Below are 18,976 nucleotides of genomic sequence, written 5' to 3'. Positions count from 1 at the left end.
GATTAGCTCAAAAAATTCTACCCAACAACTAGGATCAAGATTTGATCAAGCTCTGATACCACTTGTAAGGAAACTCAAGTGCGGAAATAGCTTCCTACACTAATATCATAAGGAAAGTATGGTGCAAATCCTTTGAAAATCTTCTACACTTACAGATTCAATATCATGTAAACAACATTATTGCAGCCAACCATGCATATAGAAAATAGACAGAGAAAGAAACACATAACACAAAGATTTTCCGGTGGGGAAAAACCTTTCGGTAAAAAAACCCCACCCCTCCGGAACCTGCACAATGTATTATCTTCAACACAAGATTGCAATACACTTGCAATGCAAGTTCACTAGCAGCAATAGAAGACTCCAGTAGCACCTCAGTACCTGCAAACTTTCATCTATCACACTATTGCATTACAATATGCAATACTCATTTTATGAACATCTTAAGACCCAACAAAATTCCCACAAAGGAGTTGGGCATTTTTCATGGTTCAACCACCAAGAAACATGTACAATGCCACATGTACATCCAATACCAAAAAAAGGGCATCCATCCCTTGAATAGTCAATGACAACTTGTCATACAATTTGCCAAAAATAGCGGTCATAAGAGAAGTGTAAGGGAATCTGTCATGCCAACCTATTTTTGTCATATTCTCTTACACACACCAACCACTCATTCTTGGGCACCCGAATAGGCCTCATGTCATAAGATGGTCTTACACCTATCATAGCTCATTCCTTAAATAACTCTTATGTGTCATAGGAATCTGTCATAACCATTTCAGACATGATCTCCTTCACACACTTCAAGATGCCGACACATGTAAGTGATCAACATGCCAACTAGACATGTACACTCACATTTACATATTATTTGCAAAAATACATTTTACAAAACAAATAATAATAAGAATAGGAATTATACAAGGTTGAGACACCTTATTCCTAACACATCATGGAATGTGTCGAAAGACCTATGGCCCCTTTTGACCCATATAAATGATTCTAATATGTCCCTAGGGGTCCTTTCTATGAACAATTTTGACCCATATAAATGGTTATAATATGTCCCTAGGGGTCCTAGGACCCCTAGTGACATATTTTGTCATGGAATATGTCAAAAAGGGTCATAGGTCATCCTATGGCCCCTTTTAACCCATATAAATGATTATAATATATTCCTAGGGATCCTAGGACCTATAGCAACATGTCATCATGGAATGTGTTGAAAGGGGTCATAGGTCATCATATGACTCTTTTTGACCCATGTAAACAATTATAATATGTTGGTAGGGGTCCTACGACTCCTGGAGACATATATCATCATAGAATATGTCGAAAGGGGTCATAGGTCATCCTATGGCCCCTTTCAACCTATATAAATGATATGAGATATGTTGAAATAAAATGTGTCAAAAGGGGTCATAATTCTAAGGACCCTTTCAACCCATATAAATGATTCTAATATGTCTCTAGGGGTCCTAGGACCCCTATCAACATATGTCATAATAAAATATGTCGAAAGGAGTCATAGGTAATCCTATGGTCCCTTTCGACCCATATAAATGATTCTAATATGTTCCTAGGGGTCCTAGGATCCGTTGAGACATATGTTATCATGAAATGTGTCAAAAGTAGTCATAGGTTATCCTATGGCTGATTTTGACCCATACAAATGATTCTAATATGTCCCTACAGGTCTTAGGAACCATAGAGACATATGTCATCATGCAATGTATCGAAAGGGGTCATAGGTCATCCTATGGCCCCTTTCGACCCATATAAATGATTATAATATGTCCTTAGGGGTCTTATGACCCCTAGAGACATATGTTGTCATGGAATGTGTTGAAAGGGATCATAGGTCATCCTATGGCCCCTTTCAACCCATATAAATGATTGTGATATGTCCATAGTAGTCCTATGACCCCTAGAGACATATGTTGTAATAAAATGTGTCAAAAGGGGTCATAGGTAATCCTAAGGCCCCTTGCAACCCATATAAATCATTCTTATATGTCCTAGGGGTCGTAGGACCCCTTGAGACATATGTCAACATGAAATGTGTCAAAAGGGGTCATAGGTATTCCTATGGCCCATTTTGACCCATATAAATGATTCTAATATGTCCCTAGGAGTCCTATGACCCCCAGAGACATATGTGGTCATAGAATGTGTCGAAAGGGGTCACAGGTCATCCAATGATCCCTTTTGACCCATATAAATGATTATAATATGTCTTTAGGGCTCCTAGGACCCCTAAAGACATATGTCATCATGGAATGTGTCGAAAGGGGTCATAGGTCATCCTATGGTCTCTTTCAACTCATATAAATGATTCCAATATGTCCTTATGGGTCCTAGAACTCCTAGCAACATATGTTGTCATGGAATGTATCAAAAGGGGTCATAGGTCATCTTATGACCCCTTTTGACCCATATAAATAATTATAGTATGTCCCTAAGGGTCTTAGGATCCCTAGTGACATATATCATTTTTCAATGTGTCAAAAGGGGTCATAGGTCATTATATGGCCCCTTCTAACCTATATAAACAATTCTAATATGTCCTAAGACTCCTAGAGACATATGTTGTAATAAAATGTGTTGAAAAGGGTCATAGGTAATCCTATGGCTTCTTTTAACCCATATAAATGATTCTAATATGTCTTTAGGGGTCCTAGGAACCCTAGTGACATATGTTGTAATAAAATGCATTGAAAGGGGTCATAGGTAATCCTATGACCCCTTTCGACCCATATAAATGATTCTAATATGTCTCAGTGGTTGTAGGACCCCTTGAGACATATGTCATCATGGAATGTGTTGAAAGGGGTCATAGATCATCCTATGGTCCCTTTCAATCCATATAAATGATTCTAATATATCGTTGGGGGTCCTAGGACCCCTAGAGATATATGTCATCATGGAATGTGTCGAAAGGGGTCATAGGTCATCCCATGGCCTCTTTTGACCTATATAAATTATTATAATATGTCCCTAGGGGTCCTAGGACCCCTAGAGACATATGTCATCATAGAATGTATCAAAAGGGGTCATAGGTCATCCTATGGCCCCTTTCAACCCATATAAATGATTATAATATGTCCCTAGGGGTCCTAGGATCCCTAGCGACATATATTGTAATAAAATGTGTCGAAATAGATCATAGGTAATCTTATGGCCCCTTTTGACCCATATAAATTATTATAATCTGTCCCTAGGGGTCCTAGGACCTCTTAAGACATATGTTGTCATGGAATGTGTCGAAAGGGATCATAGGTCATCATATGGTCCCTTTCAACCCATATAAATGATTATAATATGTTTCTAGGGGTCCTAGGATCCCTAGAGACATAGGTCATAGTGGAATGTGTCAAAAAGGGTCATAGGTCATCCTATGACCCCTTTCGACTCATATAAACAATTATAATATGTCCCTAGGGGTCCTAGGACCCCTAAAGACATATGTTGTCATGGAATGTTTTGAAAAGGGTTATAGATCATCCTATGGCCCCTTTCAACCCATATAAATGATTCTAATATGCCCCTAGGGTTCATAGGACCCTTAGAGACATATGTCATCATGGAATGTGTCAAAAAGAGTTATAGGTCATCCCATGGCCCCTTTTGACCCATATAAACAATTCTAATATGTCCCTAGGGGTCCTAGGACCCCTAGAGACATATGTCATCATGAAATGTGTTGAAAGAGGTCATAGGTCATCCTATGGCCCCTTTCAACTCATATAAATAATTGTAATATGTCCGTAGGGGTCCTAGGACCCTGAGGGACATATGGTGTAATAAAATGTGTCAAAAGTTGTCATAGGTCATCCTATAGCCCCTTTAGACCCATATAAACAATTCTAATATGTCCCTAAGGGACCCAGTACCCCTAGGGACATATGTTGTGATAAAATGTATTTAAAAGAATCATAGGTCATCCTATGGGCCCTTTCGACCTATATAAACAATTGTAATATGTCCCTAGGGGTCCTAGAGACATATGTCACCATGGAATGTGTCGAAAGGGGTCATAGGTCATCCTATGGACCTAAAAACCCCTAGAGACATATGTCATCATGGAATGTGTCAAAAGGGGTCATAGGTCATCCTATGATCCCTTTTAACCCATATAAATGATTATAATATGTATCCCTAGAGACATATGTCATCATGAAATATGTCGAAAGGGGTCATAGGTCATCCTATGGCCCCTTTCAACCCATATAAACGATTCTAATATGTCCCTAGGGGTCCTAGGACCCCTAGAGACATATTTTTTCATGGAATGTGTCGAAAGGAGTCATAGGTGATCCTATTGCCCCTTTCGACCCATATAAACAATTATTATATGTTGTTATAGTAACAAATACAAATAATATAGTAAAAATATAATAATATAGTAAAAATAATAATAATAACATAATATATTATTATATATTAACAGTTACATTATTATATTAAATAATAATAATAATATAATTTAATTTAATTTCTATATATATATATATATGTATGTATGTATGTATGTATGTATGTTTATGTTATATATTTATAGATTAATCTAACTCATTAGTCATAACTAATAAATTTGTTTTACCCTCCAATATTTTGGTGCTAGCCAAAATCGGATATCCAATTTCATATCTGATCTAAAATTGGATATCTGATATTTACTGGCATTATTTTCCCAAAATATTCCCCGTCAGGGCAAACCCGACAACATCATTTTTTGTTGGCCTTTTTCATAGGTTTTAGGAAAAGTTACATTTTGGCACCCAAAAAATTGAAAAAAGTTTGATAATATATCCCTAGGTGTCCGACATTGTCATCTATATAGGGAGTAGCAATCACCAAAAGGCTAAACGCAAAAGGAAGGTATCCAATGAAGACATTGTGGCATATAGGGAAAGGAATAAAATAGAACATCGAAGGAAAAAAAAAGATATATTAAATGTTAGTCAAGTTGACGATGAATTAGTCGAAGGTGAAATCATAGAGTTAAATAATGAATATGTGTAGTTGGGGAATGAAAATGTACCAATTGAAAATGATAATGCTAGAATTGAAAATTTAGAGAATGAAAATTTCAAAGAGGAAATGCTACTAGGTCATAATGTAAATTGCATAATTGACCATGCCAAACATGACAATGCACAGGAACCTTACATATCAACTAATTATAATTGACATGAAGGTTCTAGAATACCAAAATGAATAATTGAAATTGACGAAATGATTATTACCAAATTGGAAGGGAAAAAATTAGAAAGAACCATTTAGTTATGGGCTTCAAGACTATAAAAGATGTTATTTGGCAATAAGACAGTGGTGGAGTAATGTCAGCTTTTTATGCACTTATTAAAAATGCAAAAGGTGATACCAATGCTTTCCAAATTGAAGATTTGTGTCAATAAAAAGTTGGAAAGAAATGCTATTATTGTGAAGAATCTTTTTAGTGCTCTCAATAGCATTGAAAAAAATAGTAGGGAGAAGGATAATAGAGCTGCTTGAAGGGTTATTACAACCTCTTTGGTAAGTCATCATTTGAGAAAGGGTAGATATATGAGACAAAATTGTATTGATTTGAACCTAAATCATACTGCTTTGAGAAGAGCTCTTAGTTGACAAGAGAGAATTGATGATCCTCTTCAAAATGAAACATGGGCATTTGGTGGGAGACTTCCATGTTTTGATAAGAAGCTATGCCATGATGTGAAGTGAAATTACACAATTTTGGCACTCTAGCTCACGAGTATCACCCAATGCTAAAGATGTGTTAAAGTTGAAAATTGGCATCAAAGACAACACACCACATCCTAAACACTATTTGGAGGTAAGTCAAACTATGTTGTTCAAAAAATTTAAAAAGAGTCATCCAAGTCTTCATATATCACAAAGGGCTTTTGAATCTTTAAAGCCATTTTATTGTTTTCCACTTAAAATTCAAAATACATGTTATTGCAAATATCATGTCGAGTTTTCTATGCACCATGAACTATTACGCTCCATCTACTCTACTTTGTATAGTAAATAAATTTTGGAGAATTGTGGTGATATTGGGCTTCCAAAATCATCAAGAGACTTGTTAGATCAATTTTTATATCGTAGAGTTGATGGTTGTTTCTTTTATAGAAATGCTTGCTTAAATGAAAAGTGTTCAAAATGTGGTAGCTTATCCAAGTTTGACACATGTTTCCATGAGGGGTGCGAACAAGATCTTGGAAAGACAATAGTAAAAAAAAGGTATATGAAATGGTGAAATACACATTGAAGAGTGGGGGTGACGGCTCTAGATGTGAATTAGTTGGAAAAGAAATCAATGTGGCTAGTTTTATTTCAGATTTCAAGGAAAATCTTTTCACAAGTATGCAAGACATAGTTACAAGTCTTAGTGGTTGGATCAAAAATTTAGAATGTGTAAGGAGACTTTTCCCATTGGCACTATTATATAACTTGTTGATTTTTCTAAGAACTACACATTGCAACCTCAAAATGAGACACAATATTAGTATTACAACTCCATTTCAATTGTTATTTTCATCCACATAACATATAGACATGCCCTTAATAGTGCGGAAGATAATCAAAAGATTGTTAGAGAGTATCATTTTTATATGAGTGATGATAGATCTCACTCTCATGAGTTTGTGCAACATTATTTTGAGAATTATTTTGATTTCTTATAGGAACATGCAATTGCTATGGATAGACATATAATTTGGTTAGATAATTGTATAGGTCAATTCAAGAATGCTCGCATGTTTTATTGGTTGTGTAGGATGCACATAGAGAGGGAGGTCCCTCATAGTTGGAGATTTTTTGAGTTTGACCATGGGAAAGGGGAACATGATGGATCAAGGGAATGTGTGAAGAGAGCTCTAGTCAAGGATCAATTGAAGATTTTAGTAGTAAAGCTTCTTGATGCTCGTAGCGTTGTTGATTGGTATAGTTTAGCATTATCACTAGGATAACTCTTGATTTAGTGGTATGTAAGTTCTTTTGGTTGTTTGAGGAAGGATCCATAGGTGATAGATCAGATTGTTCTATAGTGAGAGACTCATCAAAAATGCATTCATTCTGGAGCTCTGATTCAATTTAATAAAGCCTTAGGATTGATTAAAAAATCTCCTTAAATTCATCCACCCATGTAATGGATACAAGACCCCAAGGTGTTAATATGAACCTGGGCATCATTTGGCCCAAAAGGTGGAATTTTAGTTTATTTTATGTTTGTTAGGATATTTTAGGTGTTTTGAGTCTTATAATAACATTTAGGAATGGTTAGAATTGAGTTAGGAAGAAGGTTTATCAAAATTGCAAAAATTGCAAAAAAATTGCAAAAGTTGCATTAGCAACTTTTGCAATAATTTGACAACTTTTTCAAAAAACCTCTCCCAATGGCTAAACCTTCCATGGGGTGGTTCTACCAATTTTTAATAGACTATAAAGGCTCTAGAAACCCAAGGGGAGAGAGAACTTGAAGAAATATATGTACTTGCTCTTTGGAATCAATAAAATCTGTTGTTTCCAGACTATTTTGTCTAGCTTTTCCATACAATATAGCCTGCAGTGATTGGGAAGTGAAAAATTTTCTATTGATTTGATAGAACTAATTATTTATGAATTTTTGGTTTTGATTTCAAGTGTTCATCAATCAGGATAATCAAGTTATTGATTTATCTTGGTCACTGCCTAGTGAAACCCTCAAAACAAGGGTTTGGCCAAAGAAATGGCCCTAACTTGAAACTCCACTATTGGAAACTATTAAAAATTTATATGAAGCAAGTTAGGGCAATGAATTATCAAATTTTAAAGGTCTTGAGATAGGATTTTGTAGTAGAGATTTATGGGAGCAAGCCCTAGGTCTAATATTACCCATGTATTAGACCTTGTTTGTGCAATTTGGTTGATTAAGGTGAAGAAAAGGAGTTGAGGACTTGGTGAATTAGCAAGATACTTTTTTCTAGGTTAGGAGAACACTCTAGAGTTGGAAGATTGATTCCATGAACCCATTCTTGGCCATTTCCTTGTAGACCACACCTAAAGTTGCTAATTAGGCCTGAGTGCATGGTTGGGGTTAAGGCATGCTAGAGTGGAGTGAATTTTTAAAACTATGGAGACTTTTAATGCTTGGAAAAGGGTATCTAAAACTATACTTTTTTGGCCAATTCCATTTGAATATTTTTGAGTTATTGCTGAAAAACTAAACTAGGAGGCCTAATTGCCTAGTAGGTCAAATGTTGCATTCTATTTTGTGGGTTATCAGCAGCAGGTCTGATTAGTGATTTGCCTTTTTCTGGTTAGGTTAAGGTTTCCTCAAGCCATCATTGGTGTTAGAAAGGTTGGGAACACCATAAACCCACTTTTTCCAAGTTGGGGGGTAGTAGTCCATTGTTCATCCAAGTAGGAAAAAGTTGGATTCTTGTCTTCTTTGGAGAGTTGAGTCGACCTTGTTGGAAAGTTGTAATATCAGAGTAGTATCCATTTGGAAGTGAGTCATAGCTTTTTCCTAGCCCTTGTGGAGTTTAGAGGTTTGGAGGTAGAAGGTTGATTGTTTGGTACTTCCTTGTGCTTACTCTGCATCACTACAAGTCACCCAAATTCCAAATTTACAACTCTAAGAAAAAAATTGCACTGGGACCCAAAGTCCCTAGGGAATAGGTCAACCCAGGTCATCCTATTTTAGAATAGTTGGACCTAGGTTAACCTATTCTAGATCAATCAACCTAAGTTGACATATCCCAAAAAGAGAAGACAATGAATTATGATAATAACATTGAAAAATTAAACCTTATTGGTTATTATGACTCTAGTAAAGCCTATTGGTTGTATGATCCTAAGGGGGATGAATTAACATCTCTAAAGATATGCAAAATTAAAATAAGTGTTTCACCTTTCAACATTTTTCCATGTTGGTTTATTAGAAGAGAGACATGGTAGTGACACATCATCATACTTACCCAAAAATGTTGACCTTGAATTCAGAATTCCTATTGAATCTATGTACAAGAAAGGAAAGATATTAAGGAGCCAAATTTAGGCTTAATGTACACTCCACAATTGACAAGTATTATCCAAAGGTAACACTTGTAGCAAGCTTGAAAGCTAAGCTACTCTACCCTAACTAGTATCAAGACAAATGCTAAATAAATGCATTCACTAGTTGGCTAAGATAGTTTACTTTATTCTTAAAAGTGGCATGATTAACATGCTTAAAGGAAAATATCAAAATATGGATAAATGAACAATATCAAATCATTTGATGCAACAATTGTTGAGGAATGAAAATGGTGTTACTTAATTAACATTCTTGATTGAATGTATCAATGTTTGGGACTAAATCAACATGTTGCATTTGATCCTCTCCATAATCGTCTCCATGTTCAAGTGCTAGTTTGAATGGTGACTCCTCCCTTGACTTGAGTTGGAAAAAATACCCGATTGCATAGCCTCTTGAAAGCACAAACTTTAATATTGATTTTCTGATTTTTATAGTGTTTCTCCTTTTTGTTGGTTCATCATGGTTACCATGCATTATTACAACCATGTCAACTCTTCCTCCATGGTAAAGGAGTCCCCTCCTTTTGTTAAGGTAGCTCAAAGTTCATAACAACTATCAACCTACTGAATGCTCTTTAGAAATGGATCCATCTTGCATTCATGCTTAGAATCATTAGAAAAAATGCATATACTCTAAATTTTTAGTAGCAAGGTTCTCACAATTTTTTTTACAATACTCTAAAAATAATCTTTAAAGTTTTGGTTAGCTACCATCTCATTCATATATTTTATCTTGGCATCAAATCATTGTGCCATTAGCTCTAGATGGGTGGGTAAACCCTAGTGACACCCTTTTTCTAGCCATGGAGACCCTCCATTGTATACAACCACCCTATACTGAGTAGTCTCCAAGGTGCTCTAAGTGCATTTCAAGGTTAGTCTTTCAAGGGTCATAACTCAGAGCTCGTGAGGGATATCAATGAAACATCAAATTCTACAAGATAGTGATGCTAAGGCCTAAAATAACCTATCTCATTTTTGAGAGTTCACATTCTATTTGGATTCAACATAGCGATCTCGCTCGATGCCAAAATTCATAGTGTGCCTCAGTTCATAGGTGCACCATAGCGTAACTTTGAAACCATTGATCTTGGCATTGAATCATTAGCACCATTAGCTCTAGATGAGCAGGTAAACCCTAGTGACACCCTTGTTCTAGTCACGAAGACCATCTATCATCTATAGGCGGCCCATATCGAGTAGTCTCCAAGGTTCTCTAAGTACATTTTGAGGTCAATCTTCCAAGGGTCGTAACTTAGAGCTCGTGAGATCCATTGATGAAAATTTGAATTCTAAAATATAGTGATGTAAAGGCTTAAAATAAACTATCTCATTTTTGAGAGATCACATTTCATTTGGATTTCACATAGTGATCTCGCTTGATGCCAAAACTTGCAGTGTACCTCAGTTTATAGGCGAACCATAGCATAACTTTGAAACCACTAATCTCAGCATCAAATTGGCAGTGCCATTAGCTCTAGATGAGTGCATGAACCCTAGTGACACCCTTGTTCTAGCCATGGAGACCCTCCATCATCCGCGAAAAGCCTGTACTGAGTAGTCTCCAAGGTGCTCTAAGTGCATTTCGAGGTCGATCTTTCGAGGGTCGTAACTCAGAGATTGTGAGGGCTATTGATGAAACATCAAATTCTATAGGATGGCAATTTCAAGGCCTAAAATAAAATATCCCATTTTTGAAAAATCACATTCCATTTGGATTCAACATAGTGACCTCACTCAATGTCAAAACTCATAGCGTGCCTCAGTTCATAGGTGCACCACAACATAACTTTGAAATTGTTGACCTTGGCATTGAATTTTTAGTGCCATTAGCTTTGGATGGGTGGGTGAACCCTAGTGACACCCTTTTTCTAGCCATAGAGACCATCCATCATCCACAAGCAGCTCATACCGAGTAGTCTCCAAGGTGCTCTAAGTGCATTTTGAAGTCGATCTTTCAAGGGTTGTAACTTAGAGCTCATGTGGGCTATTGATGAAACATTAAATTCTACAAGATGGTGATGCTGAGGCCTAAAATAATCTATCTCATTTTTTAGAGATCACATTCCATTTGGATTGAGCACAATGATCTCCCTCGATGCCAAAACTCATAGTGTGCCTCAGTTCATAGGTGCACCACAGTGTAACTTTGAAACCGTTGATCTTGGCATCAAATTGTTAGTGCCATTAGCTCCGGATGGGTGGGTGAACCCTATTGACACCCTTATTCTATCCATAGAGACCCTCCATCATCTTTGGGTAGCCTATATCGAGTACTCTCCAAGGTGCTCTAAGTGCATTTCAAGGTCAATATTTTGAGGGTCATAACCTGGATCTCGTGAGGGCTATCGATGAAATGTCAAATTCTAGAGGACAATGTCATGTTCACTTTTCAAATAATTAAAAAATAATAATCTTTGCTAAGCCAGGCAGGCCCAAGAAAGTGAAGTTTCGGAAAAAGGGGGTTAATCTTTGGAAACCGTTGGACTAATAAATGAAAATTATTATTAAAATATGTTTCATTAACCTCTCTTGGACGTGAGTTACAGTTATGCCCTCTTTTAAGGGGTTTGGAGGCATTTTGGGCTGATTCTAGACTTGATTTTCGCTCATTCTTTGTTATTCTTCAGAGGCTGCCAAACCTGTGGAGAAGGAGACCCAAGAACGGGAGTTTGCAGGTTTTCAGGGAGACCCAAGAATGGGAGTTTTCAGGTTTCTAGGAAGGATAAGGATGGGAGTTTGAAGCCATTCCATGTGAATGCTCATACAGAGTTTGCCTTTGTGCTGAACAGTGTAGATTTGTGGGTTTTTGGGTGTGTTTTTTGCATGAGTTTGGTGTTTTCAGTTGAGCATTTCATATCAGTTTTGGTTGCTACTGTATTTCAGAATTTAAGCTGTTAAAATAGAGCTGAATATATTTATTGAGACGTGATTAAACTTTTGAGATAGTTTATTAGTGTTTTTGTGGTGTTTCCGGGCATTTTGTGTTAATTTCGGGAGCCCGATGAGCATAGTTTTTGTCCTACATTTGTGAGCTATTGTGTAAAGGCTATATAGATCTAGAAACATCATTTTGTAGGCTGTTATGCTGCTGAAATTTTTGTAAAAATTTCCACTTTCAGATTTATTAATAACAGGTGAAGCTGTGAAGCTTTTTTGCACTATTTTCGGCATACCCGATTTGGGGTTTCTTGAGAAATTTGGTGGATCTTTGTGATAGCAGTTGTTTGATTTTGAAAATCTGATTAGAGGTGTGAAATACCATATCAAATCAGAAAAGGGGACATTTCAGTGGTATCAGAGCCATGATCTTGCCAGCCTGAGGGTTTGTAGAAGTTTGCAGAAGTTTGCATTTCAGTTTTGACAAGTACCCAGATCTTGCATGTCAGTTTTGACAACTACCCAGATCTTGCATGTCATAATTTGGTGGTTTCATGTTGCTTCTAATCAGTTGCATGTCCAAATCTATGGTTTCATGCTACTTCTAATCATTTTCATGTTAGTTCTTGGTGAATTTGGTGGTTGTAGAAGTTTGCATGTAAGTTTTGACAACTACCCAGATCTTGCATGTTAGTTTTGACAACTACACAGATCTTGCATGTCATAATTTGGTGGTTGCATGTTGCTTCTAATCAGTTGCATGTCCAAATCTATGGTTGCATGCTACTTCTAATCATTTGCATGTTAGTTCTTGGTGTTTGAAGAAGTTATATCCTATTGGGGTTACACTCTACTTTATCTAGAATGGACAGGTATAGTACAGAGTCTTAGAGGGAACGATCTTGGACAATTGATAGCCAGAGTCAAAATAGTAGAAGGGATGGTTATTTAGAAATTTGAGATAAACTTATGAAAATAAGCCATGACATGTCTAAACAGTTGGTTGAGCACCACCATATAATGAATGACATGTTATCTGACCCAGCTAAGGTGGATAAGTTGACTGGATTTCTATTTGGCAGATTTTCTCATAGGACAGATGACACAATTCCCAAGAACTTGCATGAGGAGTTTGAGAAACTAGCTGATAGCCAGGTAGAGGTCTCAGATTCTACTCTACCACAGGAGGTGGTGGGAAAGGATATTACATAGATTGATAGTAACGGTCAACTTGATACTCAAATTGAGACAATTGTTTACAGGTTGTCAAAGGGTGATGCCACAGGTATTCAGGATGGTATAGTTACAACAGGCAATGACTACAGTGTAGTGGGTTCAGATGATGATTATGAGGATGTTGTTGTGCAGGATGGTGAGATACCTTGTAGAGATGAGCAAATATTGAGCATTCATGACTTTGCTGAGAAAGAGTACCAGGCACAGTTAGATGCTTCATCACATGAGGTTGAGGCAGGTAGTACTTCACATGATTTTTCCCGCCAGCTGAAGGTGAGTAAAGATAGTATTTTGACTTCATTATCTCATCATGATAGGTATGTGGAGTTAGTTGGTATTGGTCATATTACTCAAGTGGGGATTTTGCTTGAGTTACCAGCCGATTCTAGTTTACAGATATGGACTCAAGATTGTTATATTGGCATTTGGGATTCAGTTGACAAGAGATATTTAACACTTTTTGGTAGCAGTGCTTGTTTGGGTGCTGTCATGGATTTGATTAGCAGATTGCACGGTGTTGTCTTTTCTTGTGCTAGCAGCTTGTCTAATGTTGGTATTAGTTTTTTATACATCGATGTTGGGCTTTGTTCATATATCCAATCGACCATACTTGCTAGAATGTGTTGATGATATTTCATATTTGGCAGTGTGTATAGATGAGTCCCAGGATCATATTGGCATTGATGACATCCAGGAGGATGTAGTGGGCAATTTTGAAGACTTAGTTTCCTTGGGCATAGAGGAGTTGGACAGCAATGCTAATGTTTTTGATACTCCATATGTTGATATGAGTTTTAGATTTGATTCACAGGATATGGATGGTAATACTCTAGAGACTAGTAACTTTGAGGATACACCTTTAGACAGTGCATCAGAGGAGGTTTGTAGGAGACAGTCAAGCCAGTGCCATCATGTGTCTAATCAGTTGAGAGTTAGTGACCAAGACATTGCTATCACTTGCCAGCATTTCGATGCTGCTTGTCAGTTGTTAGTAGTTTATGGATGGGGTTCTCCTACTAGTGATGAGCAGGGAGGTAGTTATCTTTCCTTGACAGAGTTCCACTCTTTATGAGAGGCTATCCAGATTCTAAGACAGGATTATATGCAGTTGGTAGCTGACAAAGATTATCTTATGAAGTGGGGCAGTACAACACATGATGCATTGTTGGCCAAGGAAGATGAGGTGAGTGAGCTTACTGAGTAGCTTGTGGTGACTTCTGAGATTCTTGAGAGTACACAGTTGGCTTTCAAGGAGTCACAGTTTCATTTGGCTAAGGTGACCATGGAGTTAGAGTGACTACAGTCTTTATCTAATTCTATACAGTCACAAGCTATGGTATTTGGTGATTCGAGGATGTCCATGGCTGAGATTGTCAGAGACAGTGGAGATGGGGATGCATCCATCCTTGATACTAACATTGGCATATCAGGTTCATTCCCACTAGAGTCAGGTTTAGTTGAGTTGGGTATTGTAGCAGATTATTGTATGCCTGATAGGGTGGTGGCCTCTAGTACTGAAGGCACAGAGACTAGAGATGTATCAAAGGTCATGTGTGATGTTGGTGAGTCGATAGTTGGCATGGTTCCTGCTAGTAATACTACTCCCTTGGTGACATCTTTGGAGGTAGTAGTCAGTTCCAACATGGTTGATGATCAATTGCAGTTAGTTTCATCTAGATTACAGTCTGAGCCACTGACTGAGATTGGCGCATTCTATCAGCATTACACTATGAGGTACGCTCATCAATTTACCTTTGATGACCATGTTGATGAGATTATGATACAGAGATGTACTTTGGTTCCTAGTGCTTATCATCAGTTATGGAATAGTTTGATGCCTCAAGATGATAGTTTTGATGGGCACGACATGGCAACAGGTTCTGTAGTTGATAGCTTGATAATACATGACTTAGAGCAGGAGTTTTGGAGTGATGCTTCAGCAAGTGTTGTTATTGATTATACTCCTTTGGCTATGACATCTCCTGACTTAGCTAGTGATTAGTCACAGTGGGTTGTATCACTTGTTCATGGTGAGCTGTTGACTGAGGTTGGTCTTTTTAATCAACATTATATTGCAGGGTATGTACATCAGTTAACAATTGATCCTTATGCTGAGGAGTTGATGGCAGGAAAATTTGGTTTGGGTTCCATTTCTTGTTGTTTATCTTGTGATGGCCTTTCACCATCAGGGGTGCATGGGAGTTATGGTTGTGAGACAGTGGCCAATAATCTACAGAGTTGTGTTGACTACAGGAGTTGTACAGTGTGTGGATTCTCCATACTTGGTATAGTTTCATTTGGGAGCATTCACCATTGTTGCAGAGTTGGATTGTACATTCCATATAGGCCAGTGGAATGCATTGATGGTATTTACTATGTTGGTAGTCCACTTTACTTGGGTTTTGATATTCTAAGAGTTTGTGTCTCATGGGTTTTTAACTGTGGTAATGGTGATTTTGGAGTTTGTTTGAGCTATAATTGCCAGTTTGATTATGGATTCCTCTTGGTCATATTGCAGAGGATCTTGCAGGAGTCTGTGTTAATTGGTAGTAGTATAGTTCATGACTACATTTGGGATCCAAGAGGATTGATTGGTTTATTGTTCAGCCATTTCTTGAGGAAAAGCAATTTTTGGGAGGGGAGGACTTGTCATGTCCCCTTTTCAAATAATTAAAAAATAATAATCTTTGCTAAGCCAGGCAGGCCCAAGAAAGTGAAGTTTCAGAAAAAGGGGGTTAATCTTTGGAAACCGTTGGACTAATAAATGAAAATTATTATTAAAATATGTTTCATTAATCTCTCTTGGACATGAGTTACAGTTATGCCCTCTTTTAAGGGGTTTGGAGGCATTTTGGGCTGATTCCAGACTTGATTTTCGCTCATTCTTTGTTATTCTTCAGAGGCTGCCAAACCTGTGGAGAAGGAGACCCAAGAACGGGAGTTTGTAGGTTTCTAGGAAGGCTAAGGATGGGATTTTGAAGCCATTCCATGTGCATGCTCATACAGAGTTTGCCTTTGTGCTGAACAGTGTAGATTTGTGGGTTTTTGGGTGTGTTTTTTGCATGAGTTTGGTGTTTTCAGTTGAGCATTTCATATCAGTTTTGGTTGCTGCTGTATTTCAGAATTTAAGCTGTTAAAATAGAGCTGAATATATGTATTGGGACGTGATTAAACTTTTGATATAGTTTATTAGTGTTTTTGTGGTGTTTTCGGGCATTTTGTGTTAATTTCGGGAGCCCGATGAGCATAGTTTTTGTCCTACATTTGTGAGCTGTTGTGTAAAGGCTATATAGATCTGGAAATGTCATTTTGTAGGCTATTATGCTGCTGAAATTTCTGTAAAAATTTCCACTTTCAGATTTATTAATAACAGGTGAAGCTGTGAAGCTTTTTGGCACTATTTTCGGCATACCCGATTTGGGGTTTCTTGAGAAATTTGGTGGATCTTTGTGATAGCAGTTGTTTGATTTTGAAAATCTGATTAGAGGTGTGAAATACCATATCAAATCAGAAAAGGGGACATTTCAGACAATGATGTCAAGGCCTAAAATAACCTATCTCATTTTTGAAAAATCACATTTCATTTGGATTTAGCACAACGATCTCACTCGATGCCAAAACTTGCAGTGTGCCTCAATTCATAGGTGCACCGCAGTGTAACTTTGAAACTGTTGAACTTGGCATCAAATTGTCAGCACCATTAGCTCGGGATGGGTGGAAAAACCCTAGTAACACCCTTGTTCTAGCCACATAGATCCTCCATCATCTACGGTAACCCCATATTGAGGAGTCTCCAAGGTGCTCTAAGTGTGTTTTGAGGTAGATCTTTCTAGGATCATAACTCAGAGCTTGTGAGGGTTATCAATAACCCCATACTAAGTTTGGTGAACTTATCTAATTTGGAATTTAAAGTTATATCAAAAATTGTTCAAAATTGCAACTTTTGCAACTTTTTCTTGGAAAGTGAAAAAGAGTGCAAAGAGTCAATTAGGGGTTTGAACACAACCATACAAGGTTGGAAACATGTATTAAATGTGTGAAATTATTGCATGCATTAATGAAGCCATTTTTGTTAAGTGGATCAGTATGGGTTATGTTAACCTTGTGTACAAGGTTAACAAGTGTCTTTATGTCATGTTATCACTTCAAATTAAACATTGCATCCAAATTTGATAATAAAAGTTGTTAAAATTATATTCACAAATTATTGCATTTGAATCAAATATATCAAACATGATCAAAATTAGTGATATTCCATAAACATGAATGATACACATGATCCATGATAAATTAAAAAATAATAGATACTAAATTAATATGTCTATCATTGTGCACATAAATGATAAAAATATATATCAAAATACATGTATCCATAGACAAATTACAAAAATATATATCAAAGATCATGTATTCATAGACAAAGTACACAAATATATATCAAAATACATAGATCCATATAAAAAATGTGGCTGATCATGCCATGAAAATGTGTATAATATCAATGTTTCTATAAACAATGTGGCATATGCCATCTCAAAATGTCTCATGATGCTTGTATGACAACTATACTATCCTAGGGTGGTAGTGGATCATAAAAATGTAGCCTCTTGAATGCACTAGGTGGATCGGATGCCTCCTACATAAACAAAAAAGGAAAACCCAAAGTTAGACTACTAAATTTATATGATTCTTTGTATCTAACATTGAATCACTCAAATGCATAATGATCTTTTTTTAATGAAGATTTATACTATTCAAATTTCATAATAAATACCTCTTGTCAACCTCCTACACTAGTCAAGAGTCCTCTCATATGCCCTAGACAATGCTAGTACCTCGCTAATTGCGGGTTGTGTATGTTCAAATATGTTTGTCAGATAAATCTACAACTTAAACTATAACATTATAATTCATAGCATGCTAAATTTATAACATATTTAATCATGAACTCAAACTATGACTTACTAGTGTAGGCTCCTCCTCAAGATATAGTGGTTGTATCATCAAATCTACATAACTCTCCCATCGAACCTCATGTGCACTAGGAGTCTCCTATGAGATACAAAATAGTAGTTGTTAATATCAGGGAAATTATTTTTGAGTTAATTTATTAAGATAAAGAATTTTTTTTTAAATGATACTTATACATACAATGGGACTTGCAGTGTGAATGGAAATGCCTAAGCATCTACAATGCGAAATCTATACGAGCTCATTGCCAATAGCCACACCCTATATACAATAAAAATATAATTAAATTTAATCACCACAAACATTTTACAAGAATTTATTGATATTTAATCAAATAGAAAGCACCTAATTACCTTTCCTTTGTAAATAGGTGCTGGCTCATCCCCCGCACTTTGTCCCCCCAAGAAAAATGGTACCTACAAGATAAAAGAAAGATTAGCGACCATATATGGTACAATATCAAATTAAAAAAATAACGAGAACACAACATAATGTACCATAGATGTCTCACAGCCAAATGAAATGGCCTAGAGCATAGCATCATCAATCTGTCTGAGCTCCTCCTTTGTCATCAACTAAACATGAATGAAGATCGCATACATGTATAAGTCAGTATGGATTAAAAATTAAAATTTCTCTATTATAAAAATTAACTTTAAATCACTTATGTCATAACAAAAAAATGTATACACATACTGACACTGAAGGAGTCCATGGCTCTGCATTCCCCTCCTTTCTTGCATTAGGGTCTATAGCCTCTACACGTGTGTCTGGTGTATCCTCATCTAATAAAAAATTATACGCAGGAAGATCACCT

The sequence above is a fragment of the Cupressus sempervirens genome, chromosome 10 (genome assembly GCF_028749045.1).
Source record: "Cupressus sempervirens isolate cs-2001-9-10 chromosome 10, ASM2874904v1, whole genome shotgun sequence".
Classification (NCBI taxonomy): Eukaryota; Viridiplantae; Streptophyta; class Pinopsida; order Cupressales; family Cupressaceae; genus Cupressus; species Cupressus sempervirens.
Note: the sequence above shows the minus strand (reverse complement) of the source record.